The sequence below is a fragment of the Carassius gibelio genome, chromosome B3 (assembly GCF_023724105.1).
Source record: "Carassius gibelio isolate Cgi1373 ecotype wild population from Czech Republic chromosome B3, carGib1.2-hapl.c, whole genome shotgun sequence".
Classification (NCBI taxonomy): Eukaryota; Metazoa; Chordata; class Actinopteri; order Cypriniformes; family Cyprinidae; genus Carassius; species Carassius gibelio.
In genome coordinates, this window is record NC_068398.1 from 27,106,020 (window position 1) to 27,128,544 (window position 22,525).

Sequence of the window (22,525 nt, forward strand, 5' to 3'; positions counted from 1 at the left end):
TTTCATACCACTGCTATGCTGATGACACTCAACTCTACCTCTCATTCCATCCTGATGATCCGACGGTAGCTATTCGCATCTCAGCTTGTCTAACAGACATTTCTTCCTGGATGATGGACCATCACCTTCAACTCAACCTTGCCAAGACAGAACTGCTTGTGATTCCAGCAACCCATCGTTCCATCACAATTTCACCATCAAGTTAGGCACATCAACCATAACTCCTTCAAAAACAGCTAGAAGCCTTGGAGTTATGATTGATGATCATCTGACTTTCTCACACCACATTGCTAAAACTGTCCGATCCTGCAGATTTGCTTTATTCAACATCAAGAAGATCAAGCCCTTTCTTTCGGAACATGCTGAACAACTCCTTGTTCAAGCTCTTGTTCTGTCCAGGCTGGACTATTGCAATGCCCTCTTGGCAGGTCTTCCAGCCAATTCTATCAAACCTTTACAATTAATTCAGAACGCAGCAGCAAGATTAATTTTTAAATTAAATGTTACCTCCTGGTGGAATGACCTCCCCAACTCAATCCGAGTCCTTAGCCATTTTCAAGAATCGGCTTAAAACACATCTCTTCAATCTTTATTTGACCCTCTAACTTTAACACTCACTATTCTAATTCTATTCTTAAAAAAAACTAACTACCTTTCTAATCTTTTTGTATTCTATTTTCTTTTAATTTATTATGCAATTGTATATGTGTGTGTGTGTGTAAAGACCTATAACTAGCTTGCTCTATTCTTTATTTATTCTATCTGTTTTCTTTTTATTTATTATATTATTTAAAATCCCATGCTACGTGTACTGTGTTAACCTAACTGATGCTTGTTATAGCAGTTATATATCATGTTGTTTTTGATTGCTTCCACTGTCTTCATCTGTAAGTTGCTTTGGAAAAAAAAAAGTCTGCTAAATGAATAAATGTAAATGTAAAAATGTGTTTAGTTAAGGTTTGGAATTCATTATCTTTTTATCATATCTTTTACTACGAAGTCTTATATCACAAGCCCCCCATCCCGTCACCCAAAACCGCATACATATATCTTTTGGGCCACTTAAAGCACTGCTTTGAACGTGGAATTGTTGTTGGTGCCAGACGGGCTGGTCTGAGTATTTAAAAACTGCTAATCTACTGGGATTTTCACGAACAACCATCTCTGGGGTTCATGAAGAATGATCCAAAAAAGAGAAAATATCCAGTGAGCGGCAGAGTCAGAGGAAAATGGGCAGACTGGTTAGAGATGATAAAAGGCAACAGTAACTCAAATAACCACTCATTACAAACAAGGTACGCCGTATACCATCTCTGAATGCACAACACGTCGAACCCTGAAACAGATGGGCTACAGCAGCAGAAGACCACATCAGGTGCCACTCCTGTCAGCTAAGAACAGGAAATGGAGGCTACAATTTGCACAGGCTCACCAAAATTGGATAATAGAAGATAGGAAAAACGTTGCCTGGTCTGATTGCCTGGTCTCAATGGTTCAGTCTGCTGCTGGTGGTGTGGGGAATATTTTCTTGGCAAACTTTGGGCTCTTAGTACCAATTGAACATCGTTTAAATGCCACAGCCCATCTAAGTACTGTGGGGTTTTTTGTTAAAAAACATTAACTTGACATTCAGCCAAGTATGGTGACCCATACTCAGAATTTCTGCTCTGCATTTAACCCATCCAAAGTGCACACACACAGAGTAGTGAACACACACACACACACACACACACACACACTGTGAACACACACCCGGAGCAGTGGGCAGCCATTTACGTATGCTGCAGCACCCGGGGAGCAGTTGCTCAAGGGCACCCAAGTCACAGTATTGAAGGTGGAGAGAGAACTGTACATGCACTCCCCCCACCCACAATTCCTGCCAGCCCCGGACTCGAACTCACAACCTTTCAATTGGGAGTCCGACTCTCTAACCATTAGGCCACAACTTCCCACGACCCTCTTTTATTTGGTTAATCTTAGGTCAAACATAAAATAATAATAACATAAATATAGTAATACAGTATGCTATAAATAATAGATAAACATATTTCCACACACACACACACAAACAAAATTAACCATTTATTCAGATGAAGTAATAAAAAGAAAAGAAACAGATAATCATAGTTATACAATCAAATAAAGAAAAAGACAAATTGAAGAGAGGAAAAAAAGAAAGAAAAAGAATAAATAAACCAACAAAATCCAACACCTTGTTGACTCTATGGCACAAATAATTAAGGCAGTTCTGAAGGCAAAAGGGGGTCCAACCCGGTACTAGCAAGGTGTAGGGTTAATTACCCTAATGTGGGACATTTTTTGCATTTAGATTTCTGTGACATATTGCCATAGGCGGAGCATGTGTAAGGCTGGGGAAAGCATAGCCTCCCCCTGGCCATGGGGTCTTATGGCAAAAATGCCCCTAAATTGGAAAAAAATGCGACTGCACAAACAAATTAAGTCTATTGCTAACTAAGTGTCGATTGCGGCATTAGATTAAGATCTGCTAATATTGCACCATATTTCATTTTAGCCGTTTTTACAGTTTTGCAAATTATAACCAATCCCACACTATTCTGTTGAGCTAAGGAATGCAATGGCCAATCAGATGCATTCACATGATTTATCACTAAAACTCATCAGCTTTGTTGAGTGCATGTTAGCTGACTAAAACTTTTGTGGACTTTTGCATATTCTCTCATCATGAACAACAAAACGGAGATGTACATAAAATGTAAATAAGAGATTAATTTTGCAGTGTGAACAGCTTAAGTGATTATAAGGACAGTCAGTTTTTTTTTTTTTTGAGGGTGCTTAAACTCCATACTCTGGTATACCAGAGTTAGTGATAATGTCACTTCCTGTAGGATATACAGGTGCTGGTCATATAATTAAAATATCATCAAAAAGTTGATTTATTTCACTAATTCCATTCAAAAAGTGAAACTTGTAGATTATATTCATTCATTACACAAAGACTCATAGATTTCAAATGTTTATTTCTTTAATTCTGATGATTATAACTGACAACTAAGGAAAATCCCAAATTCAGTATCTCAGAAAATTTGAATATTACTTAAAACCAATTGTGACGATTGTGTATAGGAAACACAAGGAGAGGGTAGATCCAATTGCAAAGTATGATTTAATAACAAAAAGGGTAATACAAAATAAACAGTCCAGGGAGACAAACAAAACAAAACAAAAGAGGGAACCGGAGGAAACGAAACGGAAAACACGGAGGAACGAGAAGGCAGGGGTAAGTCTCGGGAGACGAGAACATATCACACAAAGGGTAAGGACTCCATACAAACAACAGGTAAGGACAGGTATTTATAGGGACACTACTGACAATAGATTGCCTCCACCTGTGCGATTAATTGGAGTGCAATTACTTTGAAGACAGGACCAGACTAGAGGAATTAAAGTGCCTATGGTGAAGTGCCTAAGGAGAAGTGTGCTCACTAGGGAACACTCAAGAAAATAGAGACTGACAGCGTGACATTACCCCCTCCCCTACGGAGCAGCTGCCAGATGCTCCACCTGAAACCATGGAAAACCCAACAGGTAAAGAGGTAGGAGGGAGGTGGAGCGGCAGTGGACTAGGGGGAGGAACGGAGGGTCAAAAAAGAGAGACAGGAGAACCAAATAGAATGGGAAGGCAAAGACAGGACAACCAGGTATAATGGAAAGACAAAGACAGGACAACCAGGTAAAATGGAAAGACAAAGACAGGACAACCAGGTAAAATGGAAAGACAAAGACAGGACAACCAGGTAAAATGGAAAGACAAAGACAGGACAACCAGGTAAAATGGAAAGACAAAGACAGGAGAACCAGGTAATATTGAAAGACAGAGACAGGACAACCAGGTAAAATGGAAAGACAACGACAGGAGAAGTGTAACACAAAACAAGGAGTCCCGGAGGGTGGTGGACCGGCGGAGGATCAGGGGGAGGGACGGAGGGCCAGGTCCAACGAAGGAGACAGATAGAAAAGAAACAGAAAACAAAAACACAAAAACATGGGTCCATAAAGGATATCACGTGATGCCCCTCCATGCGGAGCAGTGGACCATCACCACCATGTGGTCATGGCAGAAGCCCCCCCAGGGCGGAGCAGAAGACCACCACGTCCTCGTGGTCGAAGCCGGAGTCCCCCAGTGCGGAGCGGAAGACCATCACCTCCTCGTGGTTGAGGCCGGAGTCCCCAGGGCTGAGCGGAAGACCACCACATCCGTGTGGTCCGACCAACGGGAGGACGAACCTCTGGCAATCCCATGGCACCTCCACCGGACTCCAGAAGACCGGTGCCGACCCGACACTGCTCCCGAAGACCACCGGTGACCCGTATTGGTTCATGAGGTTCCCCGGTGACTTGACTCAGTCCTTGAAGATCCCTGGTGACTTGACTCAGTCCTCAAAGATCCCCGGTGACTTGACTCTGTCCTCGAAGATCACTGCTGACTAGCCTTGTCTCTGGAAAGTCCATGGTACCTAGTCCTGACTCTGGAAGGTCATCAGTGACTAGCCCTGACTCTGGAAGGTTCACTGGAACCTGACTCGACTCTGGAGAGTTCACTGGAACCTGACTCGACTCTGGAGAGTTCACTGGAACCTGACTCGACTCTGGAGAGTTCACTGGAACCTGACTCGACTCTGGAGAGTTCACTGGAACCTGACTCGACTCTGGAGAGTTAACTGAAATTTGACTCGACTCAGGAAGGTCAACAGGAACTAGCCCTGACTCTGGAGGGTCAATGGTAACTAACCCTGACTCTGGAAGGTCGACGGTGACTAACCCTGACTCTGGAGGGTCCATGAACACCTGCCTCGACTCTGGAGGGTCAACCGGAAACTGACTCAACTCTGGAAAGTCAACGGGCACCTGACTTGACTCTGGATGGTCAACAGGAACTAGCCCTGACTCTGGAGGGTCAACGATAACTAACCCTGACTCTGGAAGGTCGATGGTGACTAACCCTGACTCTGGAGGGTCCATGAATACCTGACTCAACTCAGGAGGGTCAACCGGGAACTGGCTCAACTCTGGAAAGTCAGCGGGCACCTGACTTGACTCGAGAAGGTCAACAGGAAGCTGATTGGACTCTGGAGAGTACACTGGAACCTGAATCGACTCTAGAGGTTCAGGTGTGATGGTAATCCTGTGCAGCGGCGTTGGGCAAGCAGCCATCTTGGGCCATGACTCTAGACCGGTGGCCAACTTGGGCATTGGCGCTGGGTGAGTAGCCATCTTGCGCTGAGGCACTGGGCTGGCAGCCATCTTGTGCTGTGGTGCTGGATGGGCGGCCACCTTGGATTGTGGCACTGGCTCAGCAGCCGTAACGTGAACAGTCTTGGGAATTTCTAGGATCTTGGACAGCATGGAGAAATAGTCCAAGAATGAGTCGGCGGCCTTCTTGGACGTAGGCGCTGAGCTGGCGGCCATTTTGCACCGTGGCGCTGGATTGGAGACCACTTTGTGCTGTGGTGCTGTGCTGCTATCCATATTGCCTCGTGACGCTGGGTTGGCGACCATCCTGTACTGTGGCGCTGGGCTGGCGGCCATCTTGCTTCGTGGTGCTGGGTTGGCGGCCATGTTGCCTCGCGGCGCTGAGCTGGCGTCCATCTTGCCCCTTGGTGCTGAGCTGTCGGCCATCCTGTACTGTGGCGCTGGACTGGTGGCCACTCTGTGTTTTGGCGCTGTGCTGGCTGCCATCTTGCCTCGTGGTGCTGGGTTGGCAGCCATGCCGCGCAGCGGCGCTGGGTTGGCGGCCATTTTGTGCAGCGGTCCAGGAGTGGAGGCCATTTTGCACAGGCACACAGGCTCAGCCGATTTGCATCTCCTTTCCCCCTTATGGTCATCATGGGAAAATGGCTGCTCCCAACTGAATCCCGGGTAAACGGGAGCCCACAGTGGAGATCGCTGCCGGACCTCCTCTCGACTGCTTGCTCTGGAGGGACCTCCCCTGGTCCCCCGGAACACCACTAGGCGAGAGCCCTCAAAACCATCTCTCTCCCGCTTGCTGGCTGGGGAGGAAATGGTAGCAGACATACTGCTGGATCTTGTTTGGATGGAGTCCTTCTGTGATGACCGTGTATAGGAAACACAAGGAGAGGGTATTGTGTTATTTTTTGGTATTACTCAATACAAATGTGTTATTCTATATTATTTACTTAATATGGTATTATCTTACTTATAATATTATGCATAACTATGACAGAAAGCAATATACTGATCAATATGCTGAGTTATTCCCAAATACTGGTTGTCATGAAAATGGTCAGGTTTATAAAAGCCCTCCCATAGGGCAGTACTAGTAGTGTTGAACAGGATTGGACATATAAAAGACCTCCCACTGGGAGATCCTGGTAATATTCCACTAAGTTGTATCTGTGAACTAAACTGACCTCTGTAATGCACCTGTGAACTAAAATAACCCTGAGAACTTTGGGTGATTTCCAAGTGTTGACATCAGTGGTAAACAGACTTGGTCACCTGAAATGGTCTTCCAACAGTCTTGAAGGAGTTCCCCGAGAGATGCTTAGCACTTGTTGGCCCTTTTGCCTCCTGTCTGCGGTCCAGGTCACCCCTAAACCATCTCGATTGGGTTCAGGTCCGGTGACTGTGGAGGCCAGGTCATCTGGTGCAGCACCCCATCACTCTCCTTCTTGGTCAAATAGCCCTTGATGCCTTCAGTGTGACTCGACAATTTTCATAGTCATGAAAATAAAGAAAACTCTTTGAATGAGAAGGTGTGTCCAAACTTTTGGTCTGAACTATAATATATATATATATATATATATATATATATATATATATATATATATATATGTATATAAATAAACATTCTTGAATCATTCTTGTGTCTTGTCTTGCCTCTCAACAACTTTTAAAATATTGGCAGTAATTTAGTGACTCCATATGCTGATTCCAACTTTAACTTACCTGATAATGAGCTAATTCACCTTAAGGAAGTGAATCAATATACTGTATAATTCAAGAGACAATTCAAGACTTTTAAGGTTCTTCATTTTTTTTACAATTGTTTTAACATTGATATACATCAATTTTACAAAATTGATATTTCATTTATATTTTGTGTAAATTTATGTTTAAATTTAAAATTGTGACTCAAAGCACACTTAGTAATTTAACTCTGCTGCATTTTGAATCAAAAATCACATTTAAAAACATGCTACTGAGATTAATATATTGATGCTATATACAAAGTAACGCGACTGCAAACTAAACCAACAGGATACTAGAACTGCGTTCCTGAAACTGCAGCCTTCGCTATATTGGCCAGTACGGTAGGTGGCGCTGTCAGGAAAAACTAGGGTCCTAGAACTGCGGCCCAGATCTGCGGTCCTGAATCTGCAGCCTCCGGTTGTGCAGGAACATACTATTGGACAAAACAGGAAAAGGGTCTTCAACATTTGTTTGACAAAAAACATTACAGGGACTCTTTAATAAAGAGAGTTCAGTTTCTGTGAGTTCACACTTCAGAGCCTTAAGCATCTGATTCAAAAGCCTGGTGGATCTAACTCTCACATGAGAAGCCAGACCATCAGAATCAGTTAAATTGGGTCCACATATGTTAACTACATGTCCCAGAGTCACTACCCCAGCAGAACGGAAAAGCTGTAGCACAGAATGTCCTGTTGTACGCTCAACATTAAAACAGGATCCATATATAATTGGCTCTTTCAGCAGCCACGAAAGAGAAGTGCAATTTTCTGCTCTCTGTTTAATAAACAGCCCCCACACTGTGAATAGTCCAAGGTAGAATTTAGGGAGATTGTTTATTTTCGAGGCATTTAAGTCCATCAAAAACAAAGATTCAGCGAGACCCAGATATCCTCCTCGGCCCAGTATTGTCCAAACCAAAGGTCTCCAAACAAGGTGTGGAGGTCCAGTAAGGAATCTTTGAATAAACTGGAGTTGAAAGGCAGCCCCTCTACTTGCAAGATGAATAAGACCTTGTCCTCCATCTTCCTTTGACAGAAAAAGAACACTTTGAGGGACCCAGTGCAGACAATCCCAGAAGAAGTCTACAAGTGCTGACTGAATTTTATTAAGCAGTTGTGTTGGAGGTTCCACACAAGTCAGACGGTGCCACAACATAGAGGCCACCAAGTTGTTTATGATTAAAGTCCGTCCTCTATAGGACATGTGTGGCAAAAGCCATTTCCATTTCCTTAAGCGTCCTTCAACTTTCTCAAAAACATTTTCCCAATTTTTACATACAAATAAGTCATCACCAAGATAGACACCAAGGTATTTTAAACCATCTTTTTTCCACACTAACCCACCAGGTAAGACAAGCTCTTTGCTCAGCTCATCACCCACGGCTAATGCTTCACTTTTTCCCCAGTTAATTTTTGCTGACGACAAAACACCAAAGTCATTAATTGCTTTTTTAAGGGAATTAACATCATTTTGTTGATTAACAATGACAATGACATCATCAGCATAGGCCGATAGTTTAAAACTTGACTCACAACAAGGAAAAATAACACCAGAAAGGGACTGTCTTAATTTATGCAAAAGAGGCTCTATAGCAATAGAGTACAGCATTCCAGAAAGTGAGCAACCTTGTCTGATCCCTCTTTGGACCTTAAAAGGAGCGCTTAAACCACCGTTGATTTTTAATAAGCTCTCAATGTCACAATATAAAACCTTGATCATGGCTATAAGATTAGAGTCGAAACCAAAGGCTTCGAGTGTTTGCCACAGATATTGGTGTTCGACTCTATCGAAAGCCTTTTCTTGGTCTATTGAAATCAGACCAATTTCATAGCCTAATGAACTGGAGAGGTCCAAAATATCCCGAATTAGGAAAATATTATCAGATATCAATCTGTTGGGTATACAGTAGGTTTGATCAACATGAATAATATCTTCCATCACTTTTTTAAGTCTCATGGCCAACACCTTAGACAAGAGTTTATAATCGGTGCAGAGCAGAGCCACGGGTCGCCAGTTCTTAATTTCTTGTAAGTCCCCTTTTTTAGGGAGGAGTGTAAGAATTCCTCTCCTGCAGCTGAGTGGTAAGTGTCCTTTGGTTAAACTGTCTCTTAGAACAATCAACAAGTCCTTGCCTATGATAGGCCAAAAAGCTTTGTAAAAGTCCACAGGAAGGCCATCGAGGCCTGGAGCCTTTCCATTTTCTAGGCTTTGTAGTGCAGTATGTAGCTCCTCAGCCGAGATCCTTGCCCTCAGCTCTGCGTTGGCTTCCTCAGTGACCTTAGGCAAGTTCTTGTAAAAGCACTGTGCCACCTCTGGATTTTCTTGATATTCTTTTTTAAACAGCTTTTCATAAAAAGTCACTGCGCACTTACGGATTTCTTCAGACTCCTTTAGCAGCTGTCCATTGCTGGACCGCAGAGAGTGTATAAGTCTTTTCTGTCCATTTTTGCGTTCTAAGTCAAAAAAGAAATGGGAGGGTGCATCCATTTTAATGACGTTTTGAAAACGGGAACGTACAAGGGCACCTTTAGCAGAAAAACCCAACAGATTTGACAGAGCTGATTTTTTCTTTTTGAGAGCTTTAATATGTTCTCCATTTCCTGTGAAATCTGCTAAATCTTGCAGCATCACTATTTCATTCTCCAGGGCTTCCATTGATTTAGTCATATCCTTTGTGACATTTAGAGAATACTGTATACACAGCTGTTTAATCTGAATTTTTCCTATGTCCCACCATTGTTGTAAAGATGTATACTCAGACTTTGTCTTTGAATAATTGTTCCAGAAAAAATTAAAGGCTTCTTTAAAAACTTTATCAGAAAGTAATGTTACATTAAAGTGCCAATAAGCGCACATCTTTGATGAAAACTGAGACTTGTACAAGAAAATGATCAGAAATTCCCACTGGATGTATTGAGCAACTTTTAAGAATATTAAATTGATGCTTGAAACAATAAAATCTATCAAGCCTAGCCATAGACAGGACATTATCTTTGACATGAGTCCAAGTATATTGACGCTGAGTAAGATGAAAAACTCTCCAAACATCACTCAGATCATGCATTTCAATTAAACTAGTTAAAACTCTCTTACTAGGTCCATGAGGTTCTTGATGGTTTCTATCTAAGGATGCACTAACCGTGCAATTAAAATCACCACCAAGAAAAAAGTAACCATCATTGTTACAGTTATTAATAGCAGTGTTAAGAGTGTTGAAAAAAATAGCTCTTTCTGTGCCTAAAGTTGGAGCATATTGAAGAAAGTTATTTTAACATTTTCAAACACAGCTTGTATTTTTAACAAACGGCCTTCAATTATTTCATCAATATCACAAGAGATAGGTGTAAAGTCTCTAGAAAACAAGATGCCAACACCACCACTGTTACTACTCTTGTGACTGAGGAAAATTTCCCCATCCCATTCTTTTCTCCAAGCAGCTTCATTGTCATGTGTACTATGTGTTTCTTGCAAAAAGATTACATTTAGCCTCTTACTCTTGAACAGATTGAAAAGAGAAACTCTCTTAGCATCCTCCCTAGCACCATTAATGTTTAAAGAGCCCAGTTTGAAATCACACATTTTGAAAGTAAATCTGCTTTCAAATAACACTTGAAAATAAACAAAAAGGAAATTAATAAAAATAAATCTCTTAAACATCATTCTTTAACCTCACTCAATTGTGCTCTTACTTTTACAAGTAATTTTTTAGACGGTAAATTTCTTGATCAGTAAAAATGCATTGATCACTTTGTTCAGGGTTTTTCATAAGCAGTCTGACAGAATCAAGGAACAACTTTAGATCGGGGAAAAAATCCTCAACTTTAACAGGTCTCATTCCTTTTGTGCTTTGTAAAAAGGAACGAATCTTAGAGAAAGGGTAAGCACAATCCATATCCACCTGCGTGTCACTACTTCCCTCATATTCACTTTCTTGCATTTCCATCAAACCATCCTCAGACTGAGAGGAAGCACACATTAGATTTAGCTTTGACACTTTTGTTACTTGCTGCAAATTTGCTTTGTTTTCAAGATTTTTCCTCTTAGTTGACATTTTGCCAACTTCCCTGTCAATCATAGCATCAGTATCATTACACAACACAGATTCCGCCACTCCGGTCGCATTTAAATTTGCATTCAAATCACTGCATGCTTCCTGTTCACTTTTTTTACTCACTGTGTTTTCCAACACTTCGTTCTCCTCATTGTTAACTTCATTTCCATCTCCCTGCAACATTTGTACATTTCCTGGTGGATCTTTTGGTAGAACATCACTAGTATCAGCACTAACAGACGTCTGTTCCGCTACATTAGCGGCTAACTGGCTATTGTTTGTTTTTTCCGGACACGAACGAATTAGGTGACCCACAGATCCGCACCCAAAACACTTCATTGTTTCTGAAGTAACATGCACGGTGTATTCATAATCATCTACTTTAAACTTGAAAATCAAGTTTAATTCCTCATTACTCTTTTTAGGGATCATTAGTACTTGTCTCCGAAAAGACATTACATGTTTGAGTTGTGGAGATTTGGAACTGATTGGGATCATTTTAATTGGAGACATTAGTTTTCCGTGTCTTCCTAGCTCCTTCTCTAACATCTCATTCTTCAGAAAAGGTGGTACATTGGAAATCATTATCTTTTTTGCGGGACTTACTAGAGACAGAACAGGTGTAAAAGTACCTTGAATCACTACTCCACTCTCAAGCAACTGGTTAGCTTTGTCCACACTATCCCAAAAAATCACAACAACACTATTCATTCTTGCAGCAGATTTAATACTCTCAAACCCAACAGTTTCACCCACCGCTATACTACATTCTTCAACTGAACTCCCTCCAGGTGGAGACAAACGAACAGCGTGCCTGCGCGTCAGCTTCTGAAAGCTAAAAGTCTCACCCGAAGCCATGCTAGCCAGCAACGCTGGCAGCACTCTTCGCTACCAAACAAACGCGAAAAGAAAAGTATAAGAAAAAACTTACAGTCTGCAAAACGCTCTCAGCAACATTCACCAAGCTCACAGCAGCCAAACGCTCGCTCACAATCGCTCTGCCCACTCAACCGGCACACACGCGCGCGCACACACAGAGAGAGAGAGAGAGAGAGAGAGAGAGAGAGAGAGAGAGAGAGAGAGAGAGAGAGAGAGAGAGAGAGAGAGAGAGAGATGTTGTGTTCTTTTGTGCATATTGGCCAGTAGGTGGAAATAGAGGTTCATGATATACGTTCAGTTGAATAAAGAAGAAGGAGAGAGTCCGAAGCATCTCCACCTGCTACTGCGTGTGCTGTACCACTCTGCTATTTAATTTGGTTAAATAAAGGATCTTGATGTTCGAATGCCTCCTCATTGCTTCTTACAAAGGATATAACAATTGGCGACGAGGTATTGTTTTTACTTGAGGATGGCAGCTGTTTCTACTTTTCCCACGCCATTTTTACCATGTCCCGGAGAACCAACTATTCCGTTTGACACGTGGCTGCGGATGTTCCAGAACTATTTGCTCGTTGTTGGTGCTTCTGGAGATGCATGGCCGGTCGAACGAAAAAGCGCACTGCTTCTACATTGTCTCGGGACTGAAGGCCAGAGGTTGTTCTATACTTTGCCGAATCAAGGTGATTCGATGGAGGATGCAATCGCGAACTTGAAAGCGCACTTTGCTCCTCGACGGAACATAGTGGCTGAGCGTCATGCTTTCAGGAAACGTATTCAGGTACCTGGAGAAACCATACTTCAGTACGTAGCTGCTCTAAGGGACTTAGCGGCTACTTGTGACTTTGCAGCTACTCTGGATGACATGTTGCGTGATCAGCTGGTGGAGAATGTGTCCAGTCATCGCATTCGTGAGAGATTGCTTTTGGAATCTGAATTGACTCTTGAAAAGGCCATTACAATTGCAACTCAAACAGAAGCTGTGGGTGAACAAGCCAAATTATTATCGATTAATCGCTCAGTTCCTGTGCAAGTGATAAATGCAAAGTCTCCACCTGCAGCTGCACCTCAACGTCGGAGACCACCTTCAAAGCCAGCGTCTACAGTGCGTTCTTCAAAGCCATCATTTACGGCACCTGTTTCGTCGTCCCGTGAATGTTATTGGTGTGGCTCTAGGAAACACCTCGCGAATGACCGTAGTTGCCCTGCTGCATCGGCACAGTGTAATAACTGTCAAAAAATGGGACATTATTCACGAGTCTGTCGCTCGGGACAAGCTCGCTCAGTGCGTGAAATTGACTTACCTGAGATTCAGATCCTTTATATGCATGACTCGTTAACTGATAAAATTCAGTGCACGGCTGTCATAGCGACCGCAACTACATCTGTGCCTATCGAGCTGACCGTGGATTCTGGATCATCTGTTTCGATTTTGCCGAAAATTGTGTATGATACACACTTCAGGAAAGACGCTTTGCAGCCTCCTTCTGTCCGACTGGTGACATATTCTCGTGCTCCGATTCCTGTACTTGGATGCTTACCTGTGACTGTCTCTAAGGATGACATGCTCCACATCGTTCTTCGTGGTTGAATCTGGCACAGCTCTGCTTGGAATGGATCTGATCAATGGGCTACATCTTCGTTTCGAAGGCAATTCAATTTTGCCAGAGCGCACGTCAGCTCCGGTCTTGCGATTGTCTGCTTCGATATCTTCACCTGTTTTGGGTTGCGCAAAAGGTTTTGTGCACAAGGTAAAAATTTTGTCTGCTGTGACTCCTGTGCGCCAGAACCTCCGCTTTTCAAAAAATGTTGGCAACAGTTTTACGAGGACTTCCGAATGTGGCCAATTACCTGGATGATATTATTCTTTGGGGACGTACACAAAAAGAACATGATCACACGCTCAAAGCTGTCGTTCAGCGTTTACAGGATGCTGGGCTGAAGTTGAATCATTCAAAGTGCCAGTTCAACAAAACCAGTCTGCGCTTCCTGGGACATACAGTGAACGCGCAAGGAATTCAACCGGATGAGGATCATCTTTCCGCTATTCTTCATGCACCTGCTCCGGAAGATGTGACCCAACTTCGATCGTTCATTGGACTACTGTCGTGGTACAACAAGTTTATTCCTAATTTTGCCACGGTAGTTGAACCTCTGCGTGCTTGTATCAGAAAGGGCTCAGATTTCGTCTGGTCTGAAGACGCACAGCAGTGCTTTAATGAGGTAAAAGAATTGCTCATCCATAGCCCTGCACTTTCATTATTCGATCCAAATTTGCCTACAGTGGTATCTACAGATGCCTCTAACTACGGGCTGGGCGCTGTTCTAGCTCAAGTTCACGAGGATAAAACGGAACGCATTGTCGCTTTTGCATCGCGGACCTTGTCAGCGGCTGAACGCAAGTACTCGACCATTGAAAAGGAAGCGCTGGCTTGTGTCTGGGCCGTTGAAAAGTGGCGAACGTACTTGTGGGGCCACAAATTCTTCCTGCGCACGGACCACCAAGCCCTAACTGTGCTTCTTTCATCCAGAGGAACTGATCGCGCCGGGATGCGCATTGCGCGCTGTGCTTCAATTATGACATGATTTACAGGCCTGGGGCTCTGAATAAAACAGCCGACTGTCTTTCTCGCCTGCCATTGCCTGTTCCGGAAGAAGACTGTTTGGAAGCTGAACCTGAGTTTGTAGCGTTTCTGTCTCCTGCGATGTCAGCTTTGTCGCCAGCTGAGTTTGCCTCTGCCTCCGCGTCATGCTCGGAACTGAATGCATTACGCGCACAAATAGCTTGCGGTTGGCCTTCTTCTTCAACTTCTTTGGATATTATTCTACGTCCCTACTTTCAACTACGTAACGAACTGAGTGTGCAGCAAGATTATGTGTTCAGAGGGTCACGTCTTGTTGTACCTGTTGTGCTACGGCACACATTGGTGAAGTTAGCTCACGAAGGTCATCAGGGAATTGTGCGCACAAAACAGCGGCTTCGCGAACTGTACTGGTGGCCTGGCATAGATGGTTTGGTTAAAGAGCACATCCAAACCTGTCAAATGTGTCTGTCTTCTGACAAAACTGCTAACACCTTCGCTGCGCCACTGCAGCCAGTGCCTTTTCCATCTGTGCCGTGGGAAAAGGTAGCTATTGATGTGGTGGGCCCATTCGAAACCGCTGAGTGGGACTGCCGTTATGCGCTGACATTGATCGACTATCACAGTAAATGGCCTGAAGTCGCTTTCACTGCTTCCATCACTACTCAAAGTGTGATCACCTTCTTGTCATCTGTGTTTAGCAGATATGGAAATCCACGTACGGTCGTGTCTGATAACGGGGCTCAATTCACATCAGTAGAGTTTTCAAAATTTCTGGAAAAGAGAGACATTCAACACATACGTACTTCGTTGTACCACCCTGCTGCGAATGGAGCTGTAGAACGTTTCCATCGTGTGTTGAAAAGCTGTATTCAGTCTGCTGTTCTGGAAGCGAAGCCGTGGAAATCTGCTGTCAGGGAATTTCTCCAAGTGTATCGTGCGACTCCCCATTCTGCTACTGGACTTTCCCCGTTTGAGCTGCTTCATGGCAGAAAGATGCGAACGCGTCTCAATATTCTTCCTCCTCCCACCACAAGTCAGGATGCTCCGGCGCTTCTTCAGCGAGTTTCTTTGAAGCAAAAGAAAATGAAAGCATACACTGATTCCAGACGTGCAGCTCGCACCCCGGATTTTAAAGTGGGGGATTGGGTGCGTGTGCGTATTCCGACTCATGTTCCGAAAGCACATCCAAAGTTTACCAATCCTCGTCAAATTGTGCGTAAATTGGGTGCGTGTACTTATCTGTTATCTGACGGGAAGAACTGGCATGCTTCTCACCTGGCTCGTTCTGTTGCACCTGTTTCGGAGGCAATTGACACAGGGGCTATGGACTTGTCATTTCAGCATATTGCTTCGTCTCCTCCTCCAGAGAACCAAACTCCTGAAGCTCTTCAAAGGGTGTCTTCCAGGTTGAGACGACCTCCTCGTTGGCTGGAAGACTATGTCACTTAGTCGCCTTGCATTGCGTGATTATCACGGATGAGTAATTCATTACGTTAGTTTACGATTGATTTAAATGAATGCTACGTCTTAAAAAAAAAAAAAAAAAAATCTTGTAAAGGTTAATTTTGTTCTTTGATCTGGTTACAAGTAAGTGTTATATAACAAGTGAATGCTTTAGTAACTTGTGGTAGTGTTTTTTTGTTCGTAAATATAGGGGTAAGTAGGTTGCTTTAAGTGATGGGGGAATATGTTGTGTTCTTTTGTGCATATTGGCCAGTAGGTGGAAATAGAGGTTCATGATATACGTTCAGTTGAATAAAGAAGAAGGAGAGAGTCCAAAGCATCTCCACCTGCTACTGCGTGTGCTGTACCACTCTGCTATTTAATTTGGTTAAATAAAGGATCTTGATGTTCGAATGCCTCCTCATTGCTTCTTACAAAGGATATAACAAGAGAGAGAGAGAGAGAGAGAGAGAGAGAGAGAGAGAGAGAGAGAGAGAGAGAGAGAGATGGTCCCACCTAGTGATCAACTGTAAAAATAGAATTTTTTACCTCTTCCCAAAAGGGGAAAACCACAAACAATCAAGAATGCATGTTTATATGGTTTCATGACTTTGCAATCAAAAAAATGTTGTTATAATGGAAGTCAATGGGGCAAAAACAGCCACAAACAACAAATTAGGGAGAAAAATTTAAATCTAATGCTGCACAAAAACTAAAAATGCATCAAAGCCAATGTTGCTACTAATCTTTGACATGCCCAAGACTGTTATTAAAAGTTAAAAAAATAAAAAATCCAGCCAAAATTACTTTTATATTGAAAATAAGTCATTTTGTGTGTTTCCCCCCCCAAATCAGTGACATCATTTAGGAACTTGGCAATTAAAGAGTTACAATCTTGGATTTTTTAAAAACATTTGTAAGTTTTGATCAGGACTGAAGTTGATTAACAGATTTATGCAAAAAAAAAAAAAAAATCGAAGTAGAGAATTTGAACAATGCACAAGGGTTAAAAACCCCAGGATATAAATAAATCAAAAGAGAAAATGCAGATAACGCATTCATAAAACAAATGATAGACATATTAGTGCTCTTAGTGCAAGTCGTCTGAGAAAATCTGCAGCTTCCTAATGTGGGACAGATGTGAGACACTAATAATAAAAGGCCAAAATCACCTTTCATGTAGAATAGTCAAATATTAAAAGTTAGTATTTATCTTAGTTATCGATGATAATCAAACATCATCAGACATATAATATTGTATGATAGTTTTGATGCATTTATTTGTGATAAGCAAGACATTAAGCAACTATTATCATAGACCTGCTTGTGTTGTGTTATGTAATGTTATGTAAATAAAATTCTTGAATGTTTTCTAGTTCAACAAACACATACAACCACAGCAGGCATAACATTGGCCTATTTGAAGGCAAAATATAAAACCACAATTGAGACATTATGTTAAGTTGAGTTTAACTTTAGGCTAGATCAACCTTGATTCAGAATTCATGAACGTGCAGTGAACTGCTGTTAAAAACATTTAAGACCAATTTGTTGATGCTTTCTCTTTTACTAAACAAACACACAATTATAATGTCTTTTTGAAAACCTCCAGCAGCTAGCTTGCACAAACCTTGAGAACTACTTAGATAAAAACAATCTTAACTTTACCCTTAAAGGTTAACTTTACATCTCTGAAAACAAGCAGTGCATGTCATCATCATCATCTATAATCCCATCTGCAGTAACAGTATTCTAATATCGCATAACAACACTAAAACCCTGTAAATAGGAAATTTTGCCCCACAAACCATGCCCATTCACACATTTTTGTCTGACTGAAGTACTGTCCCACATTAGGCCTATCATACTCTCCCACCTTACGAAACCATATTTCTTAAAGTGGGACATTAGGAAATTATTCCTTAATATCAAGTTTGTCAAAACACTATGTCACTGAGCTTTGGGTGTGCTTCCAGTTTGATGATTCTTCCACCCTCATTCATGAATGTACATGTGAGAGGTGATGTGATTTTGATCACATGACACCACAGCTTTGGTAACCCAGAGTTTCACTGGAATTCATGTATTTATAGGGGAGCTACAAACACGAAACCCAAAAAGTGTCCCACATTAGGGCAATTCACCCTACCTAATAAAGTTGCAAATGACTGTTCATTATTTGGAAAATAATGTTTTCTGAACCTTAAACTGCATAAACATGTTGCATTACACCAAATACACAAACTAGCGACACTGAAATATGAGGTTTATCTGTCTGTCAGATGCCCATTAAAGTTGCATATGTTACTAACAAACACAGCATATTTTCTTTCAGAATCATCATTGGCTGGTCAAAAAGAAAAATGAGTAATTTTAAAACATTTTACTTACAAATGAAGATAGGTTAAAGGTGCAAATAATAATAGTGAGGAAAGAAAAAATATTAACAAATTTAAGGCTTGACTCGACCAAGAGAGACGATTTTTCTCAATGTTTTCAGGAAAAACTGCAAAAAAGTTGAGAAAATTTAAAAGTCTAAGGAAACAAGCTTCAGGAGATTTTTTTTTTTTTTCTCAGTTTGTTTTTGTAGGATTTTTTGTTTGTTTGTTTTGTTTGTTTTAAAAGTTTTTGTTGTGTAAACTGAATAGAATGAGTTGAGAAACCAAAAAATGTCATGAAGCTGGTTGCCTTAAACCTTAAATTTGTTAACTTTTTTCAGTTTTTCCTTCTTAGTAAATTTGCAAAGTTGTCACATATAAATTACATTTATACTTCAAAAGTGAGACTTAATGATGCTAAAATATATATATATATATATATATATATATATATATATATATATTTTTTAGCATCATTACTCCAGTCTTCAGTGTCACACAATCCTTCAGAAATCACTCTAATATGATGTTTTGTTGTTCAAGAAACATCTTATTATTATCTTATTTGGGAAACATATGTGCTGCTTAAAACATGATGCATTTTCAGGATTCTTTAATGAATAAAAGTTTCAAAAGAATAGCATTTTTTTTTTTTTGGTTCTGTTCTAACATTATATGTCTTTAAGCTTTACTGTTATGTTTTATCAATTTAATGCATCCTTGATGAATAAAAGTATTAATTTCTTTCAAGAATGAATAAATAATTGAACAGTTTACATGACAATGTTAAAGTTAATTTGAAATCAAATTAAAGCATGAATTAATGAAGTACTCCAAATAAACTAGACCGAAAATGACTACTTTATGGAATGTATTTCACATTATTGTACATATCGTATTGCTTTATTATGTCATTAAGTGCATTAATGGGAGTAATAACTGACAAGAGTTTATTAATAATAATATATAATATTTCATAGAAGATTGAAATATAATTTATTTCCCTTTTCATTTGTTATGTCTCCCAAAATGCATAATAAAACATGCTTTTAGTCCCGGGGTCCTCATATGAGAACATGTATGAAATCAATGTCCTGTTTTGTAACAGAAAATCATATTTTGATTTGAAACCCCATACCATTTTCCTGAGATGTTGACTTTTGACACACAATTGAAATTATTTTGACACACAAATGTAAAAATATTTCCATATTTCCATAAGATCCAAACATTTAGTATCTCTGAAAAGCCCTGAATGTGCTCTGTACAGAACATCCAGACTTAAAACTGTGGTATGTACAGTCTCAGAGAAATTCACTAAAATATAATGTCCTCATGTGAGGCCGCACTGTCTTAGGAGGTTAAATAACACAATTAAAACAACAACAGCTGACCAGTGTGATTTACAGCATCAAGTAAAAGAAACAAAAGAATGAAAAGATAAAATAACAGAAAAAATAACACACACACACACACACACACACACACACACACACACACACACACACACATATATATATATATATATATATATATATATATATATATATATATATATATATATATAAAGACCTATAACACTAGCTTGCTCTATTATTTTTCTATTCTATGTTTTCTTTTTATTTATTATATTATTTAAAAGCCCTTGCTACATGTACTGTGTTAACCTAACTGAGACTTGTTATAGCACTTATTGATATTTTGTTGTTTTTGTTTGCTTGTATTGTCCTCATTTGTAAGTCACCTTATATATCCTAAATATAAATTATATATATACTAAATATAAAGTATTATATTAAATATAAACCAACAGAAATCAAGAGCAATTTAAACATCAGGGCACATTAAAAGCAATGGAAAATGTTTTTGTTTTTTTTTATCATATTTGATACATCAGGATTTTATGGCACATATAGTATGATATAGTGAGAATAGGCAAAAACGCCTCATTTTAATTTAGAGACCCAAACTGGTCTAAAGTATGTAATTTGGTGTTGATGTTCCTATTTATATAGTCAAAAAAATACAATTCTGAGCTTGTAATGTAAATAAGTATCTAAATGACTTTTAAATGTTACTAGTATTTATTTTTTTATTTTACTTTCTTTCTTGCCCCCTTGTGTCGGGAATAATGTCACCAAACCGGTAAAAGTTGTGTTATTCTGACATCTACCGATAGAAAACCAAACAGCTCACTTTCTGAACACAACCGTGAAAGTACATGTGCACTGTCAGCTGCAAAGAAACACAAGGTAATGCAAACACAAACACAAACCATGGTTTGAAGACTCACATAAACATGAACATGAACACCATTAAACAATGCATTTGATTATATTCATTCACTTAGCGTCAAGTTTCTCTCGAAATAAGATGCTTTCTTGTAAGCGTGGCGTCTTTGTAAATTATATATAGCTCTTTATTGTAATTATATGATTTCAAATCGTGGACAGGGAGAAAAAGGAAATATTTTAACAGTACATGCTTTTGACTTCCACGAACTCTAGGAATGGAGTTTTTCATGATGCAGATGAAGCATAGGTCGGCTAATGCTGAGTTATCTGCACTGTCTGTTGGGGAAATAAAATCAATACACCATCATCGAGGCAGGGGAATGTAATCCCGCCCAGAGCATCTGCTTGTCACATGTGTCCATAGAGCCGTTCGTTCATAGTGTGACATAGAAAATCCCTCCTGTCCTGTCCACGCTTTAGTGACAGAGCGGTGCTCGGCTGCAGTGTCTCCTTTCGCCGTCAGATGGCGCTTGGGAGCAACTCTGGCCTTTTAGTCAAATGCAACGCTTTATTAAAGTTTTTTTTTAATCAGTTATATAATTTTTTTTTTTCAAACACCTGTACGTGATGTTTATCATAACATTTTTCTAAATCATTTGCAATTATTGCATATACTTTTGGAAACGGTGTAGGCCTACAGTATTTCTAAACATGTGTCACGGCATGATTTAATTTACTAGTGAAAGCAAAAAGATGATTCAAATTGTTGCAAAATCTAAAATATACTCTTGTGCTTATGTATTAAAATACTGATGCTCGTTAAGTCACGTTTTTTCAAAAATACACTTGAAATATAAATGACATATTAAAGTATTTTATACACATCTATAACTCAGGTTTTTTCACTTTTTTTCAATTAATAAATTAAATGATTTTTTTTTCTTTTTTTTATATTACAAATATATATATATTTTTTTTACTAATATTCTTAATGTTGCCAAATATAATTTACAAATCTTCAAGTTTGTGATTTTCATTTTTCATTGTGATTTTCATTTTTTTTATGAAAAGGCTTAGACTTATATATAAGGTAGTTTTTCTTTTATCATCCAAGACATCCTTATTTGTCACAAAAACCTGTAGATTAGAAACTAAAATCTTTCTTGCCTTGAACTGATGACATATACAATTGAATGCATACAGAACAAGTATCAAGTATGCCTGTATTTAACCATTCTTTTGTATTTACTGTAAAAGGAATTCGTTTATGTATATATATATATATATATATATATATATATATATATATATATATATATATATATATATATATATATATATATATATATATATATATATATATATATATATATATATATATATATATATATATAATCATACCTTACTCGTTAATCCTCTCATATTTTTTCAACAGGATATGTTATTGTACCTATAGAATAGACATGTGTGGCCAGCAGAGGGCGCCCTAACTGGGATTCCAAACTGTCAGCTCCTATGAAGACAGCAGAAGTTGGATTGGCTCTGGTGGTTCCCAGACACTGTAACAGATCCGTGACCTGAGAGACCCGCGTGTGGAAGGGCCATGATAAGTGCGGCACAGAGGGAAGCAGCGTTCTTCTGTTCCACCGAGCCTTTCATCTCAATCTAAACCATCCTCCTCATAACGCTCCTCTCTTCTCTCTTCTCCATCTCGTCCTCTTGACAATATCTTCTTTTCTTTTGCTTTATTTCTGCCCCCTCACCTCTCGCCCTGTCCGTCCCGCTGTGAGCCGAGGTGTAATATATCCGTATCCCATGTGTGCTGAAGTCTTTAACATTCTTTCTTCTGCAGAAAGCCGAGGTTGGCACTGTACTGTGCGAACACATCAAACAACACTTCTTTATCTATCGCTTTCTTGCTGCAATTCAGGGGTCAGAGGTCAGCGTTCCAATTCCTTGCTCCATCTTCCATCTCAAATACCTGCT